This window comes from Littorina saxatilis, linkage group LG1, assembly GCF_037325665.1.
Source record: "Littorina saxatilis isolate snail1 linkage group LG1, US_GU_Lsax_2.0, whole genome shotgun sequence".
NCBI lineage: Eukaryota > Metazoa > Mollusca > Gastropoda > Littorinimorpha > Littorinidae > Littorina > Littorina saxatilis.
In genome coordinates, this window is record NC_090245.1 from 10,180,050 (window position 1) to 10,190,049 (window position 10,000).

Consider the following 10,000-nt stretch of genomic DNA (forward strand, 5'->3'; position numbering starts at 1 on the left):
AAATGAGCCTCAACGCAAAATATTTCTGTTCTTATTCAAGGGACCGTAACCGCTCGGTGCGTTCTCGAATAATCGAATTTGGGGTAAAATCGATTGAATTACATCATAAATCTGCTTCAGTTGCAAGATCTTGACATGCTTTTCTCCCTCAAGATAATTGTACCACTTGAAAAAAGTGGGGAAACATTTATTCTGAAGTTAATTTTGGCTGACGCCTGGCTGACGTCCTCCCGATAGCGGCATGTTGGGCAGACTGTCGCTTGGGAGAAGTGGTTGCAACGGCATGTTCGACTGTAGTCTGTTTGCTCTCCAGTCTCTGCTTCGACTGCCAGTTAACACGGATGGAACATGAACCAAAGCAAGAGTATGCGAAGGATGAACAAACAGTTTGCGTGTGTAGCCATCTAACATAAATATTATTGTTTGAGTCGAGGTTCAAGGACGCACGGGTCCAGATTTTCTCTCTGACTACCTTGCTTTGTCAATGAATTGTTGAATATAGTTCTTATGCACGGGCTGGATTAAAAATTATAGCACCTATTAATTTCTTCTTTTTTGTATCTAAAAATGTTTCACTTCCTTAACCCCCCCCCCCCCTTTCGCTTTCTCTCTCTCTCTCTCTCTCTCTCTCTCTCTCTCGCTCCCTCTCTCTCTCAAAACAAACACACACACACACACACACACACACACACATACACACACATACACACAACACACGAACACGCGCGCACTCACACAAAAAAAGCAAGTTGCAAAAAGCTTTCCACAGCCACGTAATTGACTTCGTCTAAAAGGAAGGGGAAACGGGAAGAAAGGGAACCTTAAAAAAGCTTTTTTTTTTACTTGGCGTGGGACTTTAGCAGGAGCACGGTGAGCCTTACTGAAGGTCTCGAGATAATCAACAGGAACTGAGGAAACGGGAGATATACTGTGCAGATACGTCAGCAGCTGTTAAGCAAAATAAAAAAACGACAGAAGTCAGAAAACCCACTGCGGTGGAAAAAAGAAGAAGAATAAAGTTCGGGAAAGAAAAAGGTGACGAAAAAAAGGACAAGTCACGTGAAGCTATATCAAAACATTTCGTTGGTCTTTCGGCCTGAAATTTAAAACAAAAATGGCAGCACTGTTAATTAACTCGACATCAGTCATGATCGAGACTACTAGCAAGAATTCGCTAGCCGAAACCCGAAGACCGAGACGGTTCGACTGAGCTGGTTTTTGCGAGACATTAAAACATAGACCCGGGTTTGTATAAACCGATTTTCTGTAATGTTGCGCCCATTTTTAGAGTTAACACGACATACCCATATATTTTTGGATTCAGAAAATGAAACAGAATACAACACGACCTGGTCAAAGATTGCTTGACCAAAATGTCAGTCTATTTCATTTCCATCGTCCGTACATCGTCAAAGATGTCAATTTCCAATCACGGACACGGGTCAACTTTATGTGCAGACCCAGAGACGGAAGCCATGTCCCACCCCCGTGTCATCACAATGGCACGTAAAAGACCTTGGTCATTCTGCCATAAGTGCAGGTGGCTGAATACACCTAAACACGCAGACACCTGGGTAGCGCGACTCCGTTGCTGCTAGCTTTCCACTGGGAGGAAGCGACCCGAATTTCCCAGCGATGGGACAATAAAGTAATGAAAATAAAATGAAAAATGAGAAAATGAAATCAATGTGAAGGCGTGACAGTGCCGCCTCAAGTTCATATCTCGATCTCTTGTCTCGGTTCCAGGCTATTTGAAAACATCTAACCAAGTTAAAACATAACTGTCACGTTTTAGGCCAAGAAAGTAAGCATGAAGAAAAAGGTTTCTAGGCATTAAACAACAGCTCTAGGCGAAGAAAATGTGTTTCCTTCAGAGTGTTGTGGTCGTTGTGTATAATTATATACAGGGTGTTTCCACAAAAAGTACCCAAAAAGACATTGAAACATCAGTACCGAGAAATGGAAAAACTAAGAGAAGAGACAATAAAAATCCGAATGACAACACAGTGGTTCCAACAGGATGGAGCCCCACCACATTCTCAGAGATATCCAGAACATCCCACAGGAAACATTCCTGGCAATGAGGATGAACTGACTACAATATCACGCAAAATTGATTTCAATAAAGTTACTGACTTGTCTGTAGTATTGAAAGAAAATCGAGTACGTTCAGTTTATGAGACACCCTGTATATATATATGACTGACTATTAGGGTTTAACGTCCTCTTTGACCAACTGGTCTATATTGGGACAGGTATTGGTAATACGCTAAAGATATGGTGTGATACTTTGATTTGAACAAGCCCGCTGTGGCTGTCTTCTTCGACACACCAGCATTGGGTTTGTCTCGTCAAAGTATCGAAATACGATCATGATAATCAGAGACGAGAGATGATGCATGCGTGTCGTCGTGTTTTCCAAGCCCTGAGACTTTCGCTGTGAACGTGGGATCTTTTTCTTGCGCATGCGTGCACACGGGGGTGTTCGGACACCAAAGAGAGTCTGTACAAAGTTGACTCCGAGAAATAAATCTCTCGCCGAACGTGGGAATCGAACCCACGCTGATAGCGACCAACTGGCTACAAAGCCAGCGCGCTACCAACTGAGCTACGTCCCCGCCCTCCTGTATATCTATGTGTCAGTGGTGTGGTGCAAGTGCGGGAGTAAGTGTGTCTGCGTGCGATTGTGGACGTGTGTCTGTGTGCATGTGTGTTCTTGCTTGTTTGGGTAACATCTGTCTTACGACTGCGCATCGGTGATACTTCGTTTGGCGCAGATTTAGCGCTGATTAGCTCTCCGTCTTTCAAGTTATGTGCAGTAAATGAGGCTGCTCATACTGATACCTGTTATATCACTCAACTCAACTCAACTCAACTCAAATTTATTAATCCATATGGAAATTATGTTGTAACAATACTCATTTCCAATCAAAAGAATAAGAATGCATACTAAACACAGTCTCACTAACGCAAACAGTCATCCGTCAAGTCAATTCTGCCAACTCACAACTCACTCACACAACAACAGCAACAGCAATACAATTTAACAAAAACCATAATTCCAATAACAAAAAGACGTCCAAGAGTCCACCTCCACATCCACGCACACACAAGGTTTACAAAGCACCACATGTCGACTAGAACACCGCACATTTGGGCTACGGTAATACAGTTACTAAAAATACATACTTTACAGATAACCCAGCAACAGAGTACAGTAATAATTATGACAGAGAAACATGATAGAGGCCTCTAACATGTGATTGGTTGAAAGCATGGATAGCTCTGGGAACAAAAGAATTGCGGAAACGTGACGTTCTAGCAACCATAGCCCTCAGTCTACCACTCCTGTCAATGCGTCGAGAGTCAAATTCAGGTTTCAGTGGGTGTGTCTCGTCAGCCAAAATTGAGGTCAGTCGGTCAGTCAGTCGTCTCTGGCAAACTGATTCAATGGTCTCACACCAGTTTGCGGTTTTGTCGACGGTTTGCTGTTTGTGTCGCTTTTGATGTTGCTTAGCTTCGGAAAACAGATTTTTGTATTTTGCGAGTAAAGTAAGATTAGAACCTGCAATTTAAAAAATATGCATGGTTCTTAAGGATTGCTCACCGTGCGTTTCTGTATTTTAGTTTGCGATCAGAGAGAGAGAGAGAGAGAGAGAGAGAGAGAAAGAGAGAGAGAGAGAGAGAGAGAGAGAGAGAGAGAGAGAGAGAACGTGTGTGTGTGTGTGTGTATGCGCGCGCCTGTCTGTTTGTGTAAATGTGTGTGTGCGTGCGTGTGCGTGTGTGTGCGTGTGTGTGTGTGTGTGTGTGCGTACGTGCGTGCGTGCGTGCGTGTGTGCGTGCGTGCGTGAGTGCATGCGTGATCGCAATATACCGTATATGCCGTCAACACTGATTTATAACTTCGCACGCTTGGAATTCAGTTGGTGTCAGTCAGCGCACCACAGTACACCTGTCCTGAAAATGATACATTACCGTTCTTACTCATCCATCTCGACCACACACTGCAATGAGCGCTGGATGTGTTTTCTGTTTTTCTCTCAACATCCTCAAAAGCGTATCAATCAAAGTCAGCAGCAATCTCATTTTTTGTCTGTAAGTCTCAACCTGTAAGAGTATATATGCGTTAGTCTGCATAACACACATGACTGATAGTGTGCCGAGGAAGCGTAAAGAGAAGAACAAGAAGCAGAACAAGAACAAGAACAAGAAGTAGACGAAGAAAGAAGAAGAAGAAGAAAAACAAGAACAAGAACAAGAACAAGAAGAACAAGAAGTAGACGAAGAAAGAAGAAGAAGAAGAAGAACAAGAAGTAGACGAAGAAAGAAGAAGAAGAACAAGAACAAGAAGAACAAGAAGTAGACGAAGAAAGAAGAAGAAGAAGAAAAACAAGAACAAGAACAAGAACAAGAACAAGAAGTAGACGAAGAAAGAAGAAGAACAAGAAGAACAAGAAGTAGACGAAGAAAGAAGAAGAAGAAGAAGAACAAGAACAAGAAGAACAAGAAGTAGACGAAGAAAGAAGAAGAACAACAAGAACAAGAACAAGAAGTAGACGAAGAAAGAAGAAGAAGAAGAAGAACAAGAAGTAGACGAAGAAAGAAGAAGAACAAGAAGAACAAGAACAAGAACAAGAAGTAGACGAAGAAAGAAGAAGAAGAAGAAAAACAAGAACAAGAACAAGAAGAACAAGAAGAACAAGAAGTAGACGAAGAAAGAAGAAGAACAAGAACAAGAACAAGAAGAACAAGAACAAGAAGTAGACGAAGAAAGAAGAAGAAGGAAAACAAGAACAAGAAGAAGAACAAGAAGTAGACGAAGAAAGAAGAAGAACAAGAACAAGAACAAGAACAAGAACAAGAAGACAAATCACTTTAGTCCAAAAGTTGAAACGGAGTTCAGGCTATTTGTTATTCCTTCTGTCAGCTTAGAACAGTCTCCACGGTTGTGAAGGGGGTGGGGGGGTGGGGGGGGGGGGGTGTTGATGAGTTTGTACTGGCTGGGAAGCAGAAATTATTATCGCTTACCTGGCTTTCAAGTTATGCTCAGTCTTAGATAACTTCCCCTCTCTCATCTCAAAAACTAGCCGTGATGCTTATTGTCCTGTTAGTTGAGCATCGGGAACTAAGGGTATATCTTGGAAATGAGTTATCCAAGCGAGGTAGACCTATACCTATGATTGTTGTCTGCCGAATCGTTGATGCTGCTCTTTCTCTTTTTAATATTTTTCTGCCTTCTCTTTTTTGCACAGTCAGCACATCTTCAGCTGAGGTCGCTTTAATCCAGTTCACCTTGAGGTGTCATCATGGCTGTGCCCTTCTTCACATAGAATGTGCAATTAGACACGCGGCCCTAATGAGCTAATGATGCCCCCACACACGTAGGCTGGTGTTTAATTAACTAGCTAATTGATGAAGCGTATACACACTGGTAAGCTGTGATAAAAGGGAGATATGTTAGTTTGTGTATTCGCTTACTTAAACTAAAAGCTTGGTTTGAGGAATGCGTTCAAGCAAGCACACGCAGATGCGTGCGTGCGTGCGTGCGCGCGCTAACACACACACACACACACTCATACACACACACATACACACACACACACACACACACATACACACATGATATCTCTCTCAATCTTCCTCCCCCCTCCCTTCCTCTTTCCCTCTCTTTCTCGAGTCTCTCTCTCTCTTTCCCTCTCTCTCTCCCTCCCTCCCTCCCTCTCTCTCTCCCTCTCTCTCTCTCTCCCTCTGTCTCTTTCTCTCTCTCTGTCTCTCTCTCTCGCTCTGTCTTTCTCTGTGTCTCTCTCTCTCTGTCTCTCTCTCCCCCTCTCTCTCTCTCTCGGCTCTCTCTCTCTCTCTCTCTCTCTCTCTCTCTCGCTTTTAAAACGTATTATCATTAGATTAAACCCTCCCATGGGCGACGGCTGGATGTAAAAAAGCACCTGTTTGCTTATGCCATTACCCTCGTTAATAAAGAATTTGTCATTGTCATTGTCATTGTCTCCCTCTCTCTCTCCCTCTCCCTCTCTCTCTTTCTCTTCACTTTATGGATGGTGAACTGCAAAAGCTTTCCAACTCTCTGGAATGTTTGCAGGTGCCCCGGTGGAATACCATGATAGAGCATTGCACCAGGGTACGTTCTGGTCTAGAGGAGGTGTTGAAAGATCAAGACGGTTGTGCCTGTTTTTACACCCCCGGTATAGGGGTGTGTATAGGATTCGCTCCATGTGTTTGTTTGTTTGTGTTCGCATATAGATCTCAAGAATGAACGGACCGATCGTCACCAAACTTGGTGAACAGGTTCTATACATTCCTGACACGGTCCTTACAAAAATTGGGACCAGTCAAACACACGGTTAGGGAGTTATTGGTGGATTAAGATTCTACAAGGACTTATAGAGGATTCGCTCGATGTGTTTGTTTGTTTGTTTGTGTTCGCATATAGATCTCAAGAATGAACGGACCGATCGTCACCAAACTTGGTGAACAGGTTCTATACATTCCTGACACGGTCCTTACAAAAATTGGGACCAGTCAAACACACGGTTAGGGAGTTATTGGTGGATTAAGATTCTACAAGGACTTATAGAGGGACATATTAATGGTCAAAGGGAAATAACCTTCTCAGTTGGTGGCAGTGAGAATGGTAAGGACGGGGGTGTTTTTCCTACCTCGGAGGAATTTCTTGTTCACACTGGACTGTACTCCCATGCTATTCTGACAGGTTTCTCTGGATGAGCAATTGAAATCGCAGAACTCATTGGTGGTTGCTGAAACTATGTGCTGCCTGACACTAAGAGCGCGTGTATGTGTGCCGTGTGTGTGTGTGTGTGTGTGTGTGTGTGTTTGTTTGTGTGTGTGTGTGTGTGTGTGTGTGTTTGTTTGTGTGTGCGTGCGTGCGTGCGTGCGTCCGTGCATCCGTACGTGCGTGCGTGCGTGCGTATGTAATATGTGTGTGTGTTTGTGTGTGTGTGTGTGTGTGTGCATGTGTGTGCCGGTGTGTGTGTGTGTGTGGATAAGGCGTGTCTGTCTATATGTACGGCTGTGTGAAAATTAAGGGGTGTATGAGGTATTGTGAAATCAGAACGACAGAAACAGCTGTGACTCCTCCCCCCCCCCCCCAACACACACACACATTCACACGTTTTGTACGACCAAAATCGCTTAGTCTGTGTTGTAACTAGAAAACCCGACACAAAACTCCTGCAGACTTATTAAAGTACGATATGTTTCCTTCGTGGAATCCCCAGCTCGACTTCGCCAGACATTTTGTTTATCAGAAATGGCAACCCATTATCTCTCCTAAGCGGCAATGAATGTAAAAAGTAATCTGTGATACCGAAAGAGAATCTAGCATCTGCGTCAGCAGTCACCTTGCGTGGAGCCAGCCCCCAGTCACACCAAGAAAAATGTTCATTCAAAATGAACAGCGTCGATGCAATGTCCACCAAAGATTTATTTTGGGAAGTGTTAAAGGTTAGGGTCAAAAGTTAATGAATTGCATGTTGTGCTGGATATATAAATTGTTTATTTCACTCAATGCTTGATTCATAAGTACATTTTTCAGCATGGTGCATCTACAGGAGGGTGCTCCAACAATGATGCATAGTGCCAACATTTAGCGCAAACTTTTCACAACAGTGCATTATTACCACAAAGCGCATACAGCGATTATATAGTAGCAAGTTGCACTAAACATTTGAACAAAATGCATTTTGTTCAAATGTTAACAGCACAGCACCAAGTTTTGCATAAGTGCACAACAGCACTGACCATTTCACAAAAGTGCATAACAGCTGTGACAATTTTACAAAAGTGCATTGACCATTTCAGGCAGATGGCTAACATGCAGATTTCGCTTTTGTCTGTCTTTCTTTGAAAAGTAGGCATGTTCAAGATCGATGAAGTCATGAGCAATTGGGTTAGATGACAGAAAAGATTCAAAAACGTCAGATTCAGTTAGATGACAGAAAAGATTCAAAAACGTCAGATTCAGTGTTTTGGGCACTGTTGACCAGGAACATTCTCTCCTGTTCAACAAATGTGGGTTCAATTCAAAAGCAACATTGTCACAGATAGGCTAGTGTTACATTTCTGTAAAGTTTCAAAAACATCTTCCATGTTTTGGTTACTGTTGAACAGAGGCATATTTTCCTGTTCAAAAAAGTCTGACACAAATTGTCGTAGTTGTGGGTTAAGGTTCGATCTATACTGTCCTTCAAACGAGTCGAAGAACCGTCATTGTCACAGATAGTGTTACATTTCTGTTTTACATTCAAACGAGTCGTAGAAGTAGTAGTACATTTGCGTTTGGTTGTTTTTTCTTTTAGATTCCTGTCACTCATACTAGCAGTATTGATTGAGGTACATAAATCTGTTGATGTACAGGGATGACTTGTTTGTAATGAATCCTTGTTTCCTCCACATTGAGTTTGCATTGCAGTTGGACAGAAATGAACAGGTGTTAATTGATAAACACATTGATAATGGCTTTTGAGAAAATCAATCAATTCTGCAAAGGAATTAACTTGATGACATCAAAACTGCAGCGCCATTTGAAGAATGGTTACCATTTCTGTTTCTTTGATGGGAATCAAACAAATAAAAACATTGAACAGTTACCATGAATGGCAATAGTTGACTCCTGAAAAGTAGCAAGGATATAATTTGAGACGATAAACGCCTGATGCAATCCCTCCTCAAGGTCAGTCAACTCAAAACCTTCATCATTCGCAACATCAGTAGGCAACACAGCGGGATTCGTATGTCCAGAAATCATGTCGAAAAAATATTACATTTCAAAAGCATGTCCAACCACAGTTGTTGGCAAGTGTTCGTGTCCGAAGTAGCCTTCAGTGTGTGTATATGTATTCATGTGACAGAGAACGTGACCTCATTGTTCAATCCTCTCTCTCTCTTCTTTCTCATTCGAACGCACACACGCAAGAACGTAGCCTACGCACGCATGCACGCGCACGCACACACACACACACACACACACCCCGCTGACGCACACGGCAAACCACGCACACACACACTGACTGTCGGCAAGCATCTCTTTTTGTTTTCTTTACCTTTGTTTATTGTGTTTTCGATATTTGTGTTTATTTTTTGCTTGACTTATCTGTTTTATTTTAATGTTTGCTATCCACATCGTGTGATAAATGTTTCTTCTCAGTCTCCGAGTCAGTTTAGTTTCTGCACGCCGCTTTGGTACTCCTTGTTTTTCTAACTGGTGTATTGTGCGCGACTGATTTGCGGATTTATTTTTATTCCTTTCATATGCAGTTGAAGTGTTGTGGGTGTTATTGTCTGTATATGCTATGTTGCGTCTGTGTATGCCTACAAGAATTTTGGGTGTAATGTGCCTGTGGTCTGCTCGCAGTCGAGCACAGAAAACATGGCGGCGCCCTGTGGCAAATTCGTGGAAAGTCTTCCCGACCGCAGATACCAGCGTCGTCCGCGACGCTGGAAAAAAGGACATCATTTACACTGAACTCTTCCTGTGTTTGTTACTTTATGCCAGTGTATCTCCTGTTGTGATAAACAGTGGTGATATTTCAGTCATCTGTTTGATTTCCCTCTTCGTTCAGAGGGCAGAGCTGCATCTCTTTCATATATTGTGCCGCTACCCGAGATTAAAGTTATACTACACGCCCGGCTGAGACAAGTTTCCATTCGACATAAGTCTGGCACCAGCTCTAAGAGCAGGCTAAACGAGTATATTATGACTTGTAGGGAAATCACAAATTTTGACGTGCTTTAAAACATGTTTTGTTCGTTTTTGGTGTGGTGGGGGTGGAATTACTGGAAGAGAGGAGAAGATATGTGTGTGTGTGTGTGTGTGTGTGTGTGTGTGTGTGTGTGTGTGTGCGTGCGTACATGTTTGTGTGAGTGTGTACGTGTGTGTGTATGTGTGTACGTGCATGCGTGTGTGTGTGTGTGTGTGAGTGTGTGTGTGTCTGTGTGAGTGTGTGTGTGTGTGTATACGTGCGTGCGC